Raw genomic sequence first — 20,895 nt, forward strand, 5'->3', positions numbered from 1 at the left:
CGCGACACACCAGAAGCTGCACTGCCCTGTTGTACTGCAAGCCATTTCCGGCAACGTAGTCAAGCGAACATCCTCCATTACGTAGAGCTTGTTCACTCTTTTATACGAGCGACTCGCACGTCGCTGCCCGTGGTTAAGCGCCCACAGATGGTGAAAGACTATAACACCACAAAGACAGGAATTGATACTCCCTGCACCTCGGCTCGTAACACGTCTTGTCACCCCCGTCCTCAGGTTAGACGTGATAGCGGCCATCCTAAGTCCAAAACCATCATTCGGGACTCAAAGCAGCTAGTATCATCCCCATCACTGGCACGTCAAAGAAGCTGTCAGGTGACTTGGTCGACTGACAAACTGTGCGATGTGCAGTCAAAAAGAGTTCGAGCTTTTGCGGGATTAGAAGATGGAGACATTTGTTACAAAAACGACAGGCCTTCAGAAAAAGAATATCCAACCACGAAACGATCCGATTCTTCATCAGATTCCTCAGACTCCCGTGATCCTCCATTGTGGACAGCGATGATGACGTAGATATCAACGATGGGATATACATTGCACTAGAGCGACATAAATGGCATGTTTTGTGATGAAAAATCGAATGGTGTGTTAAATGTAAATTGCGCCGTGCATGAAAGAGCAATTTATTTCTCGGTATCAGCAAATAGTTTTTGATGCCTCGTTCATATAAAATGCTTAAGTACTCAAGTTGCTCTTTGTACTCTTCCACCGTTCTGTATCGTTTTATAATCATTTCAAAGGATTTTTAGTGCCATATTTATATCCCAATTTTCAGTGCTATTTTACGAGCTTTGTGTGAATCTTCGTTTTCGAATAGACATAACTGAATTAAATCATGGTGTTGCCGCACATCGTTTAGTAATCTTTGTAAATTAATTAATGAAGGTCAAAAATCTAGAATTTTCGAGAAGAAATTATCTGTAAGTCAAAAACCAAAGATGTTGTCTACATATACAGATTCTCCTCTACTACATCTACATCTACATCCATACTCCGCAAGCCACCTGACGGTGTGTGGCGGAGGGTACCTTGAGTACCGCTATCAGTTCTCCCTTGTATTCCAGTCTCGTATTGTTCGTGGAAAGAAAGATTGTCGATATGCCTCTGTGTGGGTTCTAATCTCTCTGATTTTATCCTCGTAGTCTTTTCGCGATATATACGTAGGAGGAAGCAATATACTGCTTGACTCCTCGGTGAAGGTATGTTCTCTAAACTTCAACAAAAGCCCGTACCGAGCTACTGAGCGTCTCTCCTGCAGAGTCCTCCACTGGAGTTTATCTATCATCTCCGTAACGCTTTCGCGATTACTAAATGACCCTGTAACGAAGCGCGCTGCTCTCCGTTGAATCTGCTCTATTTCTTCTATCAACCCTATCTGGTATGGATCCCACACCGGTGAGAAACATTCAAGCAGTGGGCGAGTAAGTGTACTGTAACCTACTGGACCATGTTTTCGGATAGCACTTCCTTAGGGTTCTTCCAATGAATCTCAGTCTGGCAATTGCTTAACCGACGATCAAATTTATATGATCATTCCATTTTAAATCACTCCTAATGCCTACTCCCAGATATTTTATGGAATTAACTGCTTCCAGTTGCTGATCTGCCATATTGTAGCTAAATGATAAGGGATCTTTCTTTCTATGTATTCGCAGCACATTACACTTGTCTACATTGAGATTCAATTGCCATTCCCTGCACCATGGGTCAATTAGATGCAGATCCTCCTGAATTCCAGTACAATTTTCCATTGTTACAACCTCTCGATATACCACAGCACAGTCGTGTTACACCTACTTACTTTAAGCCGTTTCGCTGAAATTCTATGGTTCACCTATGCAAGCAGGTAGTATGCATCAGTCCAGTTTGACGTATATTGAGCCAGCCCCTGTGGCCGAGAGGTTCTTGGAGCTTCAGTCCGGAACTGCGCTGCTGCTACGGTCGCAGGTTCGAATCCTGCCATGGGCATGGATGTGTGTAATGTCATGGTAGCTTTGTCCTGCTATTCTCCCTGTAAAACTGAAATGGGATTCCATCTGGACCTATTGACTTATTTACCCTCAACTCTCACTTTTTTCTCTACACTAGGGTGCTTTAATAACCATGTTGTCCGTACTTCAGGTGCTACATTCCTCTGGAAACCTACCAAGGACTTCGTAAGTCCATGCCATACAAACTCATTGGTGCATTGCATTCCCAAGGTGCATCAATGTGCTATTAAGCAGGTTGTCAGAGAGCTTCAGCCGATCAATGTATCTTTCCCTTGATAGTAGTGCAACCTGAAGTATTGTGCTTGAATTTTGGTTTACACGTTTATTTTTCTCTGTTGTATATTAAAACATGCAATACACGCATACTGACATTACATTTAAGACTCCTAAGTAGCTAAAATTTCAAATTTCTGTTTTCGTTAATGAAGGTGACCGATAACTGTTGCTTATATCTTTCTTAACTGAATTGCCACTGTCTGTTACTGCCGCAAATACAGAGACGCACCAATGCGTTGCATGGCTCATTCTTAATTTGTACAGTTTTCATTTCTATTTGTTCATGGCACATGATTTTAGTTTTAGCATCATTCTTTTGCTGTGGCAATATCTTGTCACGAAATTTAAATCACCAACTTTCTTCTCAGAATGTGAAAATATTTCGCTGGCACCCAACCACATGGGGAGGGACGATCATCATAAAGAAATACGAGAAATTCATAGCTCGCACAGAGAGATTTAAGTGTTTGTTTTTTACGAGTATTTTGCGAGAGTGGAACGGCACAGAAATAGCTTGACGGTGTTGGATGAACCCTTCACCAGGCAGTTGTGGATTGCAGAGTAATCATGTAGACGTAGAGCACATATAAGAAGCCGGAAGGGACCGAGAATACGTAATGGAACATCGACAGATAAAATGCGCGCCTGAACTGCACGACTGGATACATCTGAACACTGTAAAACAAGGATAAGCCCACAGGGGGCCTTTATGTAGCAGTGAATCTCGACAATAATGTGTGGACTGAACTTCAAGATCGCGTTGTAAATGTGATACAAGGCGTGACCGCAAACAGCATGTTCGGTCACTTTATTTTACAGGTCTGTCTTGATCACACAAACTTTTACAGTTCACTGTTACCGTGAGAGGTGGCATGAGCCCCCTCTCATATTTCTATCTTACTCTGAATAATTCGATTTTCCTCTCTAATTGCATGCGGTGAAAAGTTGCTATTCCTTCACACGCGGACTTCCCACGCGGCGTCTCTCGTCACCCGGGTGGTCTGGTGACAGGCGGGTTCTGCTGGTCTTGAAAGGGTTAAGTTGATGAGTGTGAGGGAGTCGAGTGGATGCTTTGCAGACGCCGACATTGTCATAAGAGAGGGAGCGACACTCCCACAGGCGCCCGAAGGAGTGGCTCGGCTAGAGATTCCGTTACTTCGCAGAAAACACTTTCTGGTGGGGTACCAGCGAGGCGTGGGAAGGACTTGTGTTCCCAGGCAGTCTTGGCGGGCAAATTCCCGCGTTTCCTGCAAAATCGTAACTGTGATTGGCTTGCTCAGGGCATAGCTGCGTGACGTAGCAAAATCGGCGCAGAAATTGGCGCCAAGAATCTCCATTGGTGAAATGGTAGTGCTTCGGCAATAGAGTGGAATTTTTCCGCCAGTTTTTGAGTTGCTGATAGGAACGTTTAACTACGGCCACTGTTGTGGGGGCAGGAATGTTCTGTGTTCGGCTTGTGCGGGTACTCTTGGGGGAGTTGGCTTTCGCCTTTCGGTCGGGGTAGGTTACAAGACTGAGCTCTCGCTGCTCTGGACAGCCTGCCTTCCGTTGGCTGTCTAATATATTTTCATTTAATTGTAACTGTTTGACGAAGTTGCTGAAGTTTCGACTTCAACATAACTTTCCGAGTACAGTTGGCAATTGATCGTTCTGTGTACAAGTGGCCTATATTGTCCGTCTTGAGCAGTTTTGGCTAAAGTTGACTGTATCGGAGTTACTGTGTGACTTCGCTTGTTAAAATCAATCACTGTACCGTCAGAGATTGTGTGGCGAGCCTTCTTCGTCTCCCTTAGAAGCGCATTTGTATTGATAGGAAGTCTTTAGTCTGGAACAACCAGACCAGGATAATTTGTTTCCGGCTATACTCGCGACATTATCGTCACCACGACGGGACGTCGAAGCAACCAGCCATCGCTTTTGGTACACCAGATCGTGTCCTTGCAGTTAAGAAGACAGATTGGTAATGTATGTCCGCAGCGCCGGCAGATTAGGGAATTTGCTCTGTGAGCTCAGCAGAGAGCGCCTGTTCCCGTCTTTCTTATGTGGTTCTGTCTTGGATGTTCATTGCCTAAGTTCTCACAACTGTAGCAGCAATTAATGTTGGGTTGGCTGGGTGTTTCTCTTAAGATATGAGTTGCTAGGAATTGGCTCCTCATACCACTTGGTCATAAATGTCACAATCAAGTTTATGGACAACCTCACCTTCACAGCATTTATTTGAGTATCCAATTTGATGTATTGTAAATGTTTCATTTGTTTTGTTTACTATTTTGAGTTTAGTCATAATAAATCAAATTGTTATTTTGGACAGAACTTTCATTCTGTTAATCGGTAGAGCAACCATTTCATTTCTCACTGCGTTAATGAAACTTTCCTTTATCTATTTAATTTCTATCAAATTAAATTATTGCAGGTGCCAAACTTTTTTCTACTCCACTTGCAGGGTCTATTACAGTCAGTTCGCGTTTCTTCTTAATCAATGTGCAACAGCAAAAGTGGGAGTTAGAAAAGGGGGGGCTTAGAGCATAATTTCCATATGAAGATTCTAGAAGAATTTAGTGTTAAATACACTGCTAGCCCCGGCACCTCGCAACCGCTTTCGGCTACTGTCATCTTCACATCATTAAATATTCTGATGTAGTGTCAAACTAAACATTTAGGTACATAGTAAGTGCACTGAAGATGACAATAGCCGAAACTGGTGATAAATTGTGAAGTGTAAAAGTTTGTATGATCAAGACGGACCTGTAAAATAAAATGCCAAAAATGTGCCCACGGTCTCATTTTCAGACTTTATGTCTTCAATTTATAAGCGTGTTTTGTTCCCAAGCGCGTTCCTAGGGTTAGCAGGCGTCGCCGGCTGTTAGCGCTACGAGGACCCGACGCCGCCTGTGCTGCGAGGCGGCCCTTGACGGAGGCGCTGCAGCTGTCGCAGAAGTTTGCTGGGAGCTGTGCTGCCAGACGAGATCCTGCCCGCCTGCTGGCTGGACACACCGACTGCTCGACTGCTGCCGCCGCCTCCCCAGACGGCGACCAATCCATTAGGCGGCGCTACAAAGGCCGGCCACCTGGCCCGCTTCCTGCGCATTGTCTCCACACTCCCCGCGTCCGACGACTGCGACCTCCGCAAGCACACTGACACTGGCTCCGTGAGACGACCAACGTCCACCTCTGTCACGGCAAATTAATTGCAGTGTCTGCGAGTCACAGCCATTGCCTTTACGTAGAAAATCAGTGCCACTGAAACCTTGTCGAAACAGAAGATGAAACAGACGCACACTAACAAGGTAAAGTGTTTATTAGTCCCAATTTTGGGTATGTACAGGGGTTGGCTAGCAAGTGACAGAAGTTGAAGGTTCAGATGGCTCACCGGTTAGAAAAAAAAAAAAAAAAAAAAAAAAAACATCTTTTTGCGCAGGTCGTGTGAGGCACAAGCAATTCACCATGAGGTAACGAAAGTCATGGGATGCCTCATGTTGGTCCATGTTTTGCCCGTTATAGTGCTACGTCTCTACTTGGCGTGGATTCAACAAGTTGTTGGAAGTTCACTGAAGGAATACTGAACCATGCTGCCTCTATAGTCATCCGTAATTGTGTTAGTGTTTTCTGGGCACGAACTGACCTCCCGATTACGTCCATAAATTTTTGATGGGATTCATATCGGGCAATCTGGGTGACTAAATCATTCGCTCGAAGTACCCAGAATGTTCTTCAAATTAATCGCGAACTATTGTGGCCCATGGTCATGGTGCGCAGCCACCAAAAAAAGTTCTATTGTTCTTTGGTAACATGATGAATACCTCAAAATGGTCTCTAAGTAGCCAAACATATACGGGGACTCGGTCAGTTCGATGTACAGTGCACACCATCATGGAGCCCCCGCCAACTTGGAGAGTGCCTTCTTGATAACTTCTGTTCAAGGCTTCGTGGAGCCTGCGTCACACTCAAACCCTAACCTCTGCAACTCAAATCTGGACTAATCTGACCAAGAGACGGTATTCCAGGCGCCTAGGCTCGAACCGCGGGAGAGAACGCTGCAGGCGATGTTGCGCTGTTAGGAAAGGCACCCACATCGGTCATATTCTGCCGTAGACCATTAAAGACAAATTTCGCCACACTGTACTAACGGATACCATCGTCGCAAGTGCCACATTAATTTATGCGGTTACGAAACTCAGTGTTGGTTGTCTGTTAGTACTGATAACTCTACGCAAGCGCCACTGTGCTCGGTCGTTTAGTGAACACCGTCGGCCACTGTGTTTTCCCTGGTGAGAGGTAATGCCTGAAATGTGGTATTTTCGCCACAATCTTTACAATATAGATCTTGGAATATCGAATTACCTAACAGTTTACGAAACGGAATCTCCCATGCATCTACTCCCAACTCCCACTTCTCGTTCAAAATCTGTTAGTTCCCGTCGTGTGGGTATAATTAGGAACGGAGACCTTTTCACAAGAGTCTGCTGAGTGCAAATGACAATTCCGCCCATGCATTGTCCATTTGTACCTTGTGCACGCCATACCACCACCATCTGTATATGTCTATATTGCTACTCGATGACTTTTGTAACGTCAGAGCATTAGTGTATTTTCCAGGCAGCTGCTGGCGCAGCGGAAAAAGTCCAGAAGGATAGGCTAATCCGGGGCTCTAATATCTATGTTGAAATCTATTTGTTTTTCATTGTTACGCCACACGAAGAGTCATCCTCCACTTCTTCATATTCCACTCGATTGTTGAATTTTTCGGACCACATCAACTCAACGTTTCATACAAACGTGAACGCCAATAAAATTTAAACAGCTTTCTCGTTTTACTTACATTTTTAATATATTCTTCAGTTACTACCGCGTAACTATTTGATTTGATGGGATCATTTCCGGCCAAATGATGCAAAATATAATTCAGTGCCTGTTTCAATATTGGCTTCGACGTTTCGCCACGGATGCTATCATTGTGTGACTTCTGTTTTTCTTCTACAAATGTTCCATCATCAACATTTTCGCTTGTACTGTAAGAAATCCTCTAGAAATTTACGTTACCTAATCGAGAGCTACCAATCAGAGGGCCGCCCATAGTGGCCAAGCGGTTAAAGGCGCTACAGTCTGGAAACGCGCGACCGCTACGGTCGCAGGTTCGAATCCTGCCTCGGGCATGGCTGTGTGTGATGTCCTTAGGTTAGTTAGGTTTAAGTAGTTCTAAGTTCTAGGGGACTGATGACCTTCGAAGTTACGTCCCATAGTGCTCAGAGCCATTTGAACCATTTGACCCAATCAGATGTTCCCAACAGACGTATTTACCTGCACAGATAAATAGTTGTTCACGTGCACCTACCTAGGACATCTCGAAAGTCAAAACGAAAGTAACGGAATATAATGCCTCGTCCACTGTAATTAAAAGCGCTTCTTGGAAAATTATTTGCAGAGGCCTCGCGGACGTTGTAAGTACAGTTCTACGTCGGACACTTAATTGCATTCCAAAATTGACCTTTGCTTTTCCGTTTCGTCCGCCTTATAAAATATTAATAAATGCAATAAACTGAGCATCATTGCAGTTTATGTGCAGTATAACTAAAGTAAAAGTTGAAAATAAGGAAAATGTTTCCGCAAAGGGACTGGATTCCGCAGCCCTCCGATTACCGTTCTCTGCAACTGTCAACAGCCGCCTTGAACCTAAGCAAACGTAAGTGATTCATTCCTCGTCCGACCGGCATCAAGAATGTTTCCTTTTCTGAGCGTTTGCCAGTTAGGAGTAGACAATTCAGTTACTTTCGTTTCTGGCCAAGCACTGCACGTACCACAAATTTCGACGAAATCGATGCTGACGAGCGAGCGCAGTCCCTTTGTAAGACAAGGTAGCGTACAGTACAAACGTAGCTATAAAACTGCAATAAAATGTAGTACAGTATACAAAGACTGAATTATGTATAACATAGCAATGAGATTGAGAAAGTATTGTGACTGCTTCTTTTATCTACCAAAGTTTTCATTTTTTTCAAGCAACAATAGTGCCACCTTCAAAATAATTCCCTTAGGCAGCTGTACACAGGACAATTCATCGTTCCCAGTCTTGGTAGCAGGGATGAAAGGCTTCAACCTCTAGGGCCTCTAACATATGGGCTACATTCTTTTGAATGTTACTCAGAGCACCAACACGAAGTTCCTTTAAGAAATTTTTCAACTTCGGGAAAGGAAAAAAGTGGGGTGGGGCGGTTGCAGTGCAACAACTGGAATGGCTTTTGAGCTCACAAAACCCTTGACGGAAGTGGCCGTATGACATGGGGCGTTATATAATGCAGCATTCATTTGTCTGAAATGTCTGGTCTCACTCGATTCATCCGTTTCCTGAGCATTTCGGGAACGTCTTTGTAAAACACTTGGTTGGCAGTTTGTCCTGGAGAAATAGATGCTTTGTGTGAGATACCCCTCCTTTGAAAACAGCAAGTCAGCGTTGTTTTGATCTTTGTTTTGCTCATTCGCCACTCCTCACTTTACCGCGTTGTCTCGTGATCGTGCTCAAAAATACATCACCTGTGATCTCAAGACTGTACCATTCGTGATGATTGGCAATCCTCTTAAGATGTTCAAAGCACATGTTTATTCAACTGTGTTTCTGTTCAGTTGTGGGGTTTTCCTGACCCATTTTGGCACAAAGATTCAGCATGTGCAAACGTTCGACAAAAATCTAATGTTCAGTCAAAGTATTTAAGTTTAATAGGTCATCCATCATCTTTACTGTTAAAGTTCAGTATGATATCACAAAAGCACGCACACAATCGACGTTTTCGTCGGATCTTGAAGTTGACGGTCTCCCTAAGCGGCGTTAATCTTCAGTGTCTTCTCGGTCTTCCAAAAATGATTTGTGCCAGCGAAAAACTTGTACTCTTGATAAGGAATATTTAACATAGGCCTGTTTCAACTTTCGAATGGTCATCCACGCGAATTCCCCAAGTTTAACACAAAACTTGATTCCTTAACGATGGTCTAAATACCGTCCCTCCGTTTCCGTAACACACAACAAAAACACAACTTCGCTGATGGCGCTCTGCCGGCCGTTGTGGCCGAGCGGTTCTAGGCGCTTCAGTCCGGAACCGCGCTGCTGCTACGGTCTCAGGTTCGAATCCTGCCTCGGGCATGGATGTGTGTGATGTCCTTAGATTAGTTAGGTTTAAGTAGTTCTAAGTCTAGGGAACTGATGACCTCAGATGTTAAGTACCATATTGCTCTGAGCTATTTGAACTATTTTCATGGCGCTCTGAAAAATTACATTATGGCTGTACGCAGCTGAAACTCTGACCGAGTATCTGGAATGGCTGAACGCACTGGTCTACACAAGGACAACGACACAGCATTGCCAGATCGCTGATACTATATTGTCAGTCTTATTACATTTTTCAAGCACATTATACAGAGATAGATGACTCCAGTCCGTGATCTGTCGTGCTGACAATCCCCGTACAGAACTGAAAACAAACGCTGTTATAATAAACGTTTATAAAAGATATTTTATTACAGTCTGCGAACAATGACCGGGAATTGTTGCCTAAAGTTCACTTTAAATCTGTAAGTAAGTAAAAACACTCATCGCACCTTGTGTATAATCAGTTTGCAGCACGGTTTCTTTCTCGCACGATATCCTGCAAAACGTGGATGAAGGGAATCGCAGATTTCACAATCCTTGACATCCGGAAAGCGCTTGACACATTGCACCGTTCAAACCTGTTCACGAAGTTCCAAGCATTCGAAGTAGGGTCCGAAAGGAACTCGCTACGTGGTCCAGGAGGGCAAGTGTTCGTTGGAGACAAAGGTGTCATTAGCAGACCCCAATGGAAATGTATGGGGCCACTCTTGTTCTCTGTATACGTAAACAATCTGACGGACCTGATGTCACTGTTAAGTAACAGTTAAAATGACGTCGTCGTCGTTGGCTGACTGTAGGACACAGAATGGCTTGGAAAAACATCTGGCAGCTTGCACTAAATACGGAAAAATGTAAAGCAGTGCAACTGCGAAGTTTCTTTTTCGGCAGTGAACCCGCTTCTCCGCCCAGCACACACATGTCAGATATACTAAGACTGTGAGGGGAGGCTGCGTGCCGCCGTCGTAGGGAGAGTCACCGCTGAGGTAGGTGCATCACGGGGCGCCGCCCAGTTGCGACTGTTTGCCGCTGAGCTTGTGGCCGCTGGTCCCAGCGCGGCTCATTCCGTGCTATACTTCGTAGCTCTCCCTAGTGCGACACTGCACAGCCAACTAGACTCTGTTCCGTCATGACCGGTTACTTATTGAAACTACGCTGTGCAGACTTGGCTATGGCCGTGTCTTGTCCTTCGAAACCTCAGTCTATGGCGGTCTTATAAGAACTTGTGTTGGTCCCACTTTAGTTTGGTGTACATACCGGAACAAACAGCGATAAACAGTTTCTACCAATGCCACACAAGATAGAAAAAGTAGGAAAAATATTCTTGTGTTATTCGAGTACAGTATTTTTGGTGTGCAGCTTGACACACGTTAATTAAATACCTACGTGTGGCATTGCAGGGGGGCATAAAATGGAACGAGCACAACAGGTCGATTGTAGGGAATGTTGCGAGGAGCGGGGGTTGAGAGTTGGACATGTCACCCAAATTCAGTAAAGAAATCCATATTAGTTAGGCTATGGAGGAAGTTATGACATGATGATCCCATTTGTGGCCTGCTTAAGATCTGAGCCTTAGACGTAATTCTATTCACGATAATTTAATAACTGATCACTCGTATCTGACAAATGGTCGTCATACCAAAGGTCAAATTGAACTATTAAATAACACAAAGATTTTGGTATCAAGAAGTGATTTATTACGAGAATTAGAAAAGTATTACACAAATATTAAATGGAATAGAAATATGAACAATGTAACTAGGGGGATGATATCTTGGCTGAATTCGCGTGCAGGAATGGAATCAACTAGCACTTTACACAGCCCTAAAACTTTGTGAGTGAGGGTATACTTTAAAACACGTTACCCCTGAGTAACAATATTTATCGGGAATGAGAGCCCTTGATGCAGATCACCCATGCGAGCCGTGACTGTGTTTAGCGACAACGCGACAGCATAAGCGGGAAGGGTAGTACCTACTGCGTCAGTGTTGCAGATACATTACAACCTGCAAGAGAGGGCGCACGTCTGCAGCTCGGAACAGAGGGATGATGTTCCAGTGGCAGTCCGCGCCCTTGGATAAAGACCCGACCAAAATAGAACCGGCGTGAAACGACGAACAGTACCGATTTCTGATACCAAGTGCTAAGAGACGCGCTCTGCCAGACTACCTTTACAGTAATATTCTTGATTCTTGCGATCACCTTCGCTCTTGCTGAACAGAAGTGAAGAACTCCAACATTCGCTCCGACGGTCCAGAAGCGAAACGCTACCGATCACTCACGCCGTCCAGATGCGAAGCCCCTGAACTCCTCACATTGCCTTATCACCAAAAGATTCGCACTTTGTCCCGACGGCGCAAGGAAATCTCCAGTAGTGGGACTAAATATAAAGAGACGTGAACCAACTCTTAGATTCTGCCACTCCTTTCCTCCAAACCATTGGAACAAGTTTCCGTCCCATCGCTGGCGATACCGCTAAATGTGGAATGCGCTATTTCACATCAGCACACATCATACCGGTCTACCAATCAGCTGGCGGTTTTCATTCCATGCGCGGGAAAGCATAGGCCTGACACTGGCTCTAGTCGTTGGACAGCAGTGGTCTATGTGGGCGTCGTACTATAGATCCACCATTGAAACAGACATTACGAACATAATTCTCCGAACCGAAGCAGACGGTGCAGTCGTCCGGTGTTGTCTGGTAGCTGAGCTGCGGGCTCCAGAGCACTATACGATTTGTGAAGCCCTGACCCTGACGCTGTCCACTTCCCGGACACACTGCTCACCTCACTATAAAGACAGAGAACGTCGGGCACTCCCTGTGGTGCGACCAGTGGGTCGTACTTTGTTATCGTACAAATCTGACCGACCTGTCCAGATGTGATTTCTTACCTGTCCATGTCCCACCGGGTCTTGTCACCGAGTCAGCTGTGCCGCGACGTATCGTCCCACACCCTAATAAAGTGTACCAGCCCCGTCATTCAGTTCGTATCAAAAAGAGATTTTTTTAGACTCAGAAACTCACTCTAACTGCCATCTAGTGGTAGCATCGAAACTGTGCAGGTCAGACTGTCCAGTATAGTCTGCTCCCTGTCTGGAGACCTTGTAACCTATAATCAGAAGTGGATCTCCCAGGTCCTTTGTGCGCGCAGGTAAGATTAGCAGTTGTAACTGCCAAGAAGGTAACTTCGGGACCCCACAGCGGACAGGCGTGTATGTCTCTCTGCTAAGCCAGCAGCCGCAGTTTGGAGCGCTGGCTATGCACAATGTAAAGTTTATTAGAATAAACATTTATACTAGATATTGTGTTCCATCCAATTATTGTGAATGGATATAAGGGTAGGACAGTGAGTCCTCTCGCACTATGCGGTCTAACCCAAATGTACTAACATGAGAGGAAGAGCCCGTGCATAAATTTTTGTCTTCCGGGCCGGATACAGTGACCATTCGGAATTTACGTTCGCCCGGATTTATTTTCCGGTGTTTGTACACTTCTGAAATAATGCACGTTTGAGCTGAGCACGTTATCGGTTTCGTAGGTGACCGCTATCGAGTGCCCAAGGCCTGTTCGGGACTTCGACAAGAACAGTCTTATCTATGATGATCGGGGACATATTTGTTTACGTTTAATGTGTCTCGAACTCAAAAGTGAGAAGCACAGAAACGTGTCGGTGCCATAATCATCGGTCACATCAACTCCTCCTACCGAAACTTCGCGCCGTCGGAGGCTGCAACGCCTGCCACTGCTATTCCAGTCCGTACTGCCTCGTATTGCCGCTGCAACCTGTAAGTCCAGCTGTCCCTTCCTGCTATCACCTTCCCAGTACAAAAATGGAGCCCTCGGAGAAAACGAAATTAGTCAAGCAGAGAGGTATAGCAAAGGCCGCTCTCGCGCGCTTAGAGAGCTTTGTGCAATCTGCCGACAGTGCCAGCAACGAAATGCTGGAATCATAATTAAGTCGACTGACTCGGATTCAGAATGATTCTGAGTCGTCTCAAACACGGCTGGAAAGTGAAAACGAATCAGCAGACATTAGTAAGGACTGGGCAGAATTAGACCATTCGTGGGACTTCATTGAATCCACCGCCAAGGGTTCTTTGTAGAGGTATGCCCAGCTTTCACAGCCTTTGACCTCGAATCTGTCAGGCAGTGTCAGTTCTTTGAAACTACCCGCTATTGACTTGCAAAGTTTGAAGGCGACTACCTTGAGTGGTCGTCACACAGGGATACATTTTGGAGTCTCATTATGAATAAAAAATGATGGTGTTCAGAAACTTCATTACCTAAATTCGCCTTTATGAGGTGAAGCTAAAGACCTATTGAAACTTATAACTGCTACAGCAGGAACCTATCGATAGCCTTGGGACTTATTACGAAGAGGTATAATAACCCAAAAATAATTGCGGCCTGACATGCTAAGGCTTTGTTGGCCTTACCTACGGTCGGCCATGGCGCAGCGAGTGCTTATAGGCAACTAATTAACCACGTATGTAGCCAGTTGAAGGCCTTAGAAGCTCTCAAACCTGACTTCATGAAGTTATTCTTTCAGAAGAGATTCTGGCTAGTATGCGATCCACGGATCGCCAAGAGTGGGAACTAAAGTTGTCTGGGTCGATATTCACCACATTAAATCAACTAATATAGTTTTGGGAAACAAAATTTCAGGCCCTTGATTTGATCAGGTCCAGGGATAACACCTCAAGGGATCCGCAAGGAAATGTCAATAATCCAAATCAAACAAGACATGTGAGTAGGGCCTATCTGGCTAATGCTGATACTGAGGAGTCGTACAATCTTTGTAGTGAGCCTCATGCAATCACCAAATGCAAGGGGTTCCAACCACTAAATATCAATGAGCAGCGGTCATGTGTGACAAAAAAAAAAAAGCTTTGTTTTTCTTGCGTCAGCTCTGGTCATTTCTCGACTAAACACAAGATTTCTCCTTGTAAGACCCGTAAGGGAAGGCTCAAAATACTGCTTCACAAGCCTGCTGATCCAAGGAACGGGCAGAACAGCCAATCCAGAGACCATTCCTTGGCCCATCAAGCTACGAAGGGGAAAGCAAATTTCCGTTGTAACGTTTAGACAAAATTTGTCATTCCTGCGGTTTCTGTAAAAGATAGAAACATATACTATAACTCTTTTCGATTGGTCTTAGCTGGTGCAACCTGGAAAAGAGAAAGACACACTCTCTTGAGGGATAAGTAAAACTTAATCCCTCAGCAGGTCAGGCGACCCCGCGTTGGTTGGCCTGTGACGAGGTTGTTGGCCCAGTCCACGGATGAGCCGGTTGCGGGAGCGTCCCGCCTTCTCGTACAACTTCCTGGCGATGGCGCGAAACCTGTCCCGGGGAGGCAGGATCCCGGTGTCCTCGTGGAGTTGGCGCGTCGAGAAGCGCCTCGGAAGATGCATAGCAGTCTTCAGGGCGCGGTTCTGTATCCGCTGCAGAATCACAATGTGTGCATCTGCGGCTTTTCCCCAGACCACGGCCGCATACTCTAACAGTGGGCGAACCAATGTTAAGTAAAGCGTGATGCTGTGTTGCGGTGGCAATGACGACTGTTGGTTTAGCAGCGGATACAGAGCGCGAAGGTGTCCTATTGCTCTCCCTTTCACATCACGGATGTGATGCTTCCAGGTGAGTCTGCGGTCTAGGGTAACCCCTAGGTATTTCGCCGTCCCACTCCATGGGATAGGTTCTCCCAGGATTTCGACCGGCGTAAGCCCTGGCGGGAGAAGTCTTCGGGTGAAGACGACTGCCTGCCTCTTTGTGGCGTTGAATTTCAGCCGCCACTTTGTCGCCCATGAGCCCAAGGCGTCGCACCCGCGTTGGAGGCGGTTTCTCAGCACTTGGGGGTTCATGCTGCGAGTGAACAGGGCTGTATCATGAGCGTACAGCACCAGTTCGACTCCTGCCACTTTCGGCGCGTCGGCAGTGTACAGGGAGTACAGCGAGGGGCCGAGAACCGACCGCTGCGGCACCCCTGCACGTATCTGCCGGTCTGTGGACGTACCGTCGTCTGCCCTCACGTGGAAGGTTCGTTCAGACAGGTACGACCGCAGCAGCGTCATGTAGGACGTCGGTATCCCTTGTTCAAAAAGTTTGAACTCGAGACCGTCGTGCCACACCGAGTCAAACGCTCGGGAGACGTCGAGGAACACTGCTCCGAAGTATTCCCTTGTTTCCAGTGCCCTCATCGCCGGTTCTACCACCCGCAAGAGCTGGTGGGAAGTGGCATGTTCTTCTCGGAACCCGAACTGCTCGTCCGGGATGATGCCCTCCTGGGTGACTTATCGCATCAGTCTTCTCGCGTACAGCCTCTCGAAAACTTTCGAGAGGGACGGGTGCTGGATAGTGCGAGTCAGCTATCCTTTATATCTAAGTCCATGACAGAGAAATTAAAGCTGAAACGAGGTAAACATTCGTTTCTTGAGAAAGGCATAAACAATTCCATTTCAGTCTCCTTGTCTTACATGTTAGACCCACTTCTGCTATCACTGACCGTGTCACCAGTGACCGAACAAAATTTGGCTAGATTTTGTGTGGTAGGATGCTTTCAGCTGCTTGCAACACGCCTCGTTCTTCAGTGACCTGTGCTTTGTTAGAGGTGACAATGTAGATGCCAAACTGCAAAGGTTTGGGGGGTTAGATGAACTGTCTACGAAAACGGTGAGTAAGCAGGATAAAATATGTGAAGCTCACTTTCAGCGCCACACGGCACAAGATGAAAAAGAGATATTTCGTTCGACTGTCAGTGAAACCTGAGTGTAAACCTTTAGGTTAATCACAACAACAAGCGTCTCGGAGACTGGCTCACCTTGAGAGGAGACTTAAAAGGTAACCGAATCTGCTGAAAGAATCTGCTGCATTCATGCATGAATATGTTGGACAGGGAAACATGGAGGTCTCTAATTCTCAAGGTATTATTGGTCCAAGGTGTTACCTTCCACATCATGCTGTCTTCAAAGAATGCAGCTCCACTACAAAGTCGAGGGTATTATTTGATGGCTCTGCTGCCACTTCTAATAGAGTATCTCTCAATAATATCTTTATTGTTGGTCCCAATGTCCAGCCATTTTTATTTTCCATTACTATAAAATTTCGCTCCTTCAATGTGGCTCTGTCACCTGACATAGCAAAAATGTATCGCCAAGTGTCTCTCCATCCTAATGATAGGAACTTCCAGAGAATTCTGTGGCGGGAATCACCGTTTGCATCGATGCAAGAATATAGAATGTGTACACTAACTTATGGAACCGCTCCTTTGTTGCTACTAAATGTCTTCATTAGTTGGCTTTGGAAAATCAATACAGATTTCAAAAAAATGGTGCTGAGCACTATGGGACTTATCATCTGAGGTCATCAGTCCCCTAGAACTTAGAACTACTTAAACCTAACTAACCTAAGGACATCACAGAAATCCATGCCCGTGGCAGGATTCGAACCTGCGACCGTAGCAGTCGAACGGTTCCGGACTGAAGCGCCTAGAACCGCTCGGCCACCACGGCTGGCAATACAGATTTCCAATGGCATCGCAAGCGTTGATGTCTGGCTTTTATGTGGACGACTTCTTAGGTGGATCAGCTACAGAAGATGAAGCTCAGGAACTCAAGAACTTCAAACCAAGCTGACTCAACTTCTTGCTTCTGGGGGGTTTCCACTGAGGAAGTGATGTTCCAGTAGTCACAAGGCTATGGAAAAATTCTTGTGAAGGACAAAGAAACGTCTTTGCCTTATCGTCTTACTGATGAACAAGCCATAAGTACGTCAGGAATATTATGGCACCCTGGCCATGACACATTCCAGTGCATGTGCAGCTCAAAAGTCATCGGCTCTCAAAGGTTACCAGCTGCAATGTCCTGTCTACAACAGCATCAATCTATGACCCAATGAGGCTTCTAGAACCAGCGGTCATAAGATGTAAATTGTTCTTGCCGCGCTCGTGGCAACTAAGCCTTTATTGTGATGAAATTCTTCCATCCAACCTCACCGATGAATGGAATGTCATTTGTGTGAAACTTCCTTCCCTAAATGATATTTTGATTAACAGGAAGATCATTCCTTGCCCCAAGTATTTTAAATTAGTGATTCATGGTTGTTGTGATGCTTCACAGTTGGCACAGCCGACCGCTGTGGCCGAGTGATTCTAGGCATTTCAGTCCAGATCCGCACGACTGCTACGGTCGCAGGTTCGAATCCTGCCTCGGGCATGGATGTGTTTGATGTCCTTAGGTTAGTTATGTTTGAGTAGTTCTAACTTCTAGTGGACTTATGACCTTAGATGTTAAATCCCGTAGTGCTCAGAGCCATTTGAACCAGATGGCATATGGTGCGTGTGCATACGGCAGATGTGTTCTTCCCAATAACAGTGTGTTGGTCTCACTGGCTGCTGCAGCCAAATCACGGGTTGCCCCTGTAAAGCGATAGTCTCTTCCACGACTGGAATTACATGGTGCTCGACTCATTCACAAGGTAGCCAATGCTTTAGACATCATAGATAGTGGCGTTATTCGTTTGTGGATGGACTGCACAATAGTTCTCAGTTGGATGCAGCGTATTCCTGGTCGTTGGAAAACTTTTGTTGCCAACAGAGTCTCTGAAATCCAGGAACTGAGTTCAGTTGCCAGCTGGAGACATCTCAAATCAGAGGATAATCCTGCTGACCACTTATCATGTATTAATCCAACTGCTTTTGGTTCACTTGTTGAGTGGTGGTGTGTTCCATCAAGTCTATGCATTTGTGACCTCGACCACAGCACCTGTACTTCTCTTAGTGTAGACGATGAACCCAACAGAAGGTGTCTACAAGTATCCTAGGTGTCAGTCATTAAACTTGATGATGAACTGCTGTGTAAATATACTTCTTTCAAGAAAACTTACAGAGTTTTGGCCTATGCACTGAGGTTTGCTAGTAGTACTAAGGTTCAGCAATCACACAGGATAACTGGGCCGCTCACTCCACAGGAATGCCAAAACGCTATCAAAAGGGCCTTTGGCACAGCTCAACATAGTCAATATGGTAATGAGATCGCTTTGCTTAAGGCCAGTTAGCCTATTCCACATAATAGCACATTAAGGAATTTGCACCCAGTTGTTGATGCCGAAGGCATTTTATGAGTGGGATGGAGATTAATGAATATTGATGTACCATGTGATGAGCGCCATCCTATTATCGTATCGCCTAAGCATTATTTTACAAAAATTCCCATAATACATGAACATGAAAATCTGTTGCACTCTGAGTCTCACCTTTTGTTGATTTTAGATCCCCAATATGCGAAACACAGTCAAAGGAGTTATCAGGAAATGTTTAAAATTGTTTAGGCTTAAGTCCAAGATAGCAGTTCAACTCACGGGTGAACTAACTGCAACTGGAGTAAATCAGTCTCGTCCGTTGCAGCGTTGTGGAGTAGATTATGCAGGCCCTATTGCTGTAAAACATCTTCGAAGCCGGAGCAACCTTACCACCAAGGCTTGTATTGATTTACTCATTTGCATGGCAATCAAGGCCATCCACATAGAACCAGTTAGTGACTTGGTAACAAGTTTATTTTTGGGCGCCCTCAGGAGATACATTGAAAGAAGAGGGAAACCTTCTCACATGTACAGTGACAATGGCAACACATTTGTAGGGACAAACAATGAAAAGCGTTTCCTCTCTAATGATGCTACTGTTGAAGGTGTACCGAATTTTTCGACCTCACAGGGAATTTGTTGGAGGTTCAATCCACCTCATACCCCTCACTTTGGTGGACTCTTGGGGGCAGGAATCCAATGCATGAAGTCGCATCTCAAACGAGTCATCAGCAGTGCTGTACTGACATTTGATGAACTGACTACTGTGTTAATTCAGATAGAAGCATGCTTGAATGCAAGGCCACTGTGTCTTCTCTCTGATGACCTAGATTCTCCTGCTGCTCTCACTCCTGGTCATTTCCTAATCAGACAGCCCCTTTGTGCTCAACCTGAACCCTCAGTCCTTGAGGTTCCTGCCAACAGGTTGCACAGATGGCAACTTGTACAGCAGCTGCATCAGTCCTTTTGGAAGAGGTGGTCCACAATACACAATTTGCAGCAACGCAGAAAATGGGCATCAGAAGCAGAATGGCAACCCCAGATCGGCGATCATCTACTGGTGAAGGGGGATAACTTGCTTCCCTTGGCGTGGAGGCTGGGTGTCATTGGCCAGCTGTTTCGCATTCCTGATAAGTGTGTGCATGTGGTGATGGTAACATCTGCTAATGAGCAGATCAAGAGGCCTTTAGCAAAACTGTTACACCTGCCTAAGCAGTAAATAAGTTAAGTGTTCCCTCACATCTGTGTAATGGTACATGATAAAGGCCCATTGCCAAATTGCCATTTACAGGAGCGACCTCTTAATTCACAAGATCAGCTTGAGAAGCTGTGGATCTGTTGTTGTGGACTGACTGCTGTTAGTACTGATTTTCATGTTTTTATGCAGTATGATATTAATACTTTGTTATTTTGTGTCCTACATGTTAGTAACCATCGTGTCTCACATGGAGTGCGTCAGTGTTGTTTTAGTGGTGTGGGGATCCCAAATGTTAGTGCATTCATTTTTTATGTGCATTGATAGTGTGTCTAGTTATATCTTTATTGTTTTCCTTGTTTTGGATTTGTGTTTGATAAAATTATGGTCATTTAAAAAATGAGAAGACTCATTTTAGAGTGGGAGTATGTTTGGACCATGCAATGCACCCTAACTGCCATCTTGTGGCAGTTTCCAAACTGTACCGGTCAGACTGTCCAGTATAGTCTGATCCCTGTCTGGAGACTTTGTAACCTATGTTCAGGTCCTATGTGCACGCAGGTGAGATTAGCGGTTGTAACGGTCGAGCAGGTAGCTCCGTGACCCGTAGCGGGCGGGTATGTATGTCTCTAAGCTAAGCCAGGAGCCGCAGTTGGCGCCCTGCCTGTGCACATTGTAAAGTTTATTAGAATTAACATTTATACCAGATATTGTGTTCTGTCCAATTATTGTGAGCGCAAACAAGGGGAGGACAGTGAGTCCTCTCGCACTATACGCTCAACCCAAATGTACCAACATGGGAGGAACAACCCGTGTAAACAAGTATCAAAGCTCTCATTCCCGATGACCTTAATTAGTCGTCGCCACTCGGGAACTTATTGAGAAAAAGTTGAATGCAAAGAAAAGTTGGAAGGGGAAAAGCCATTAGAGCTTGCTGTCTTTCGTAGCCCCTCACTCACAAAAGATTTTGTTTGATACTTATTGGCTCAGTAAGAGTTAGGATAGTGCTTCATTCATGTTATTCACACAAATAAAAATCTGAGAAGTTCAAACTTACACTTAATCTTACTGAGATCAGAGAAAGTCAGCGCGGACATGAAGGTAGGTGGAAGAATTAACGACGCAGCCAAACTCTCTTTTTCCACTAACTGCAATACTTCACCCAATACAGATTCATGCTTAGGGATAACACACACACACTCA

This window comes from Schistocerca nitens, chromosome 6, assembly GCF_023898315.1.
Source record: "Schistocerca nitens isolate TAMUIC-IGC-003100 chromosome 6, iqSchNite1.1, whole genome shotgun sequence".
Lineage (NCBI taxonomy): Eukaryota > Metazoa > Arthropoda > Insecta > Orthoptera > Acrididae > Schistocerca > Schistocerca nitens.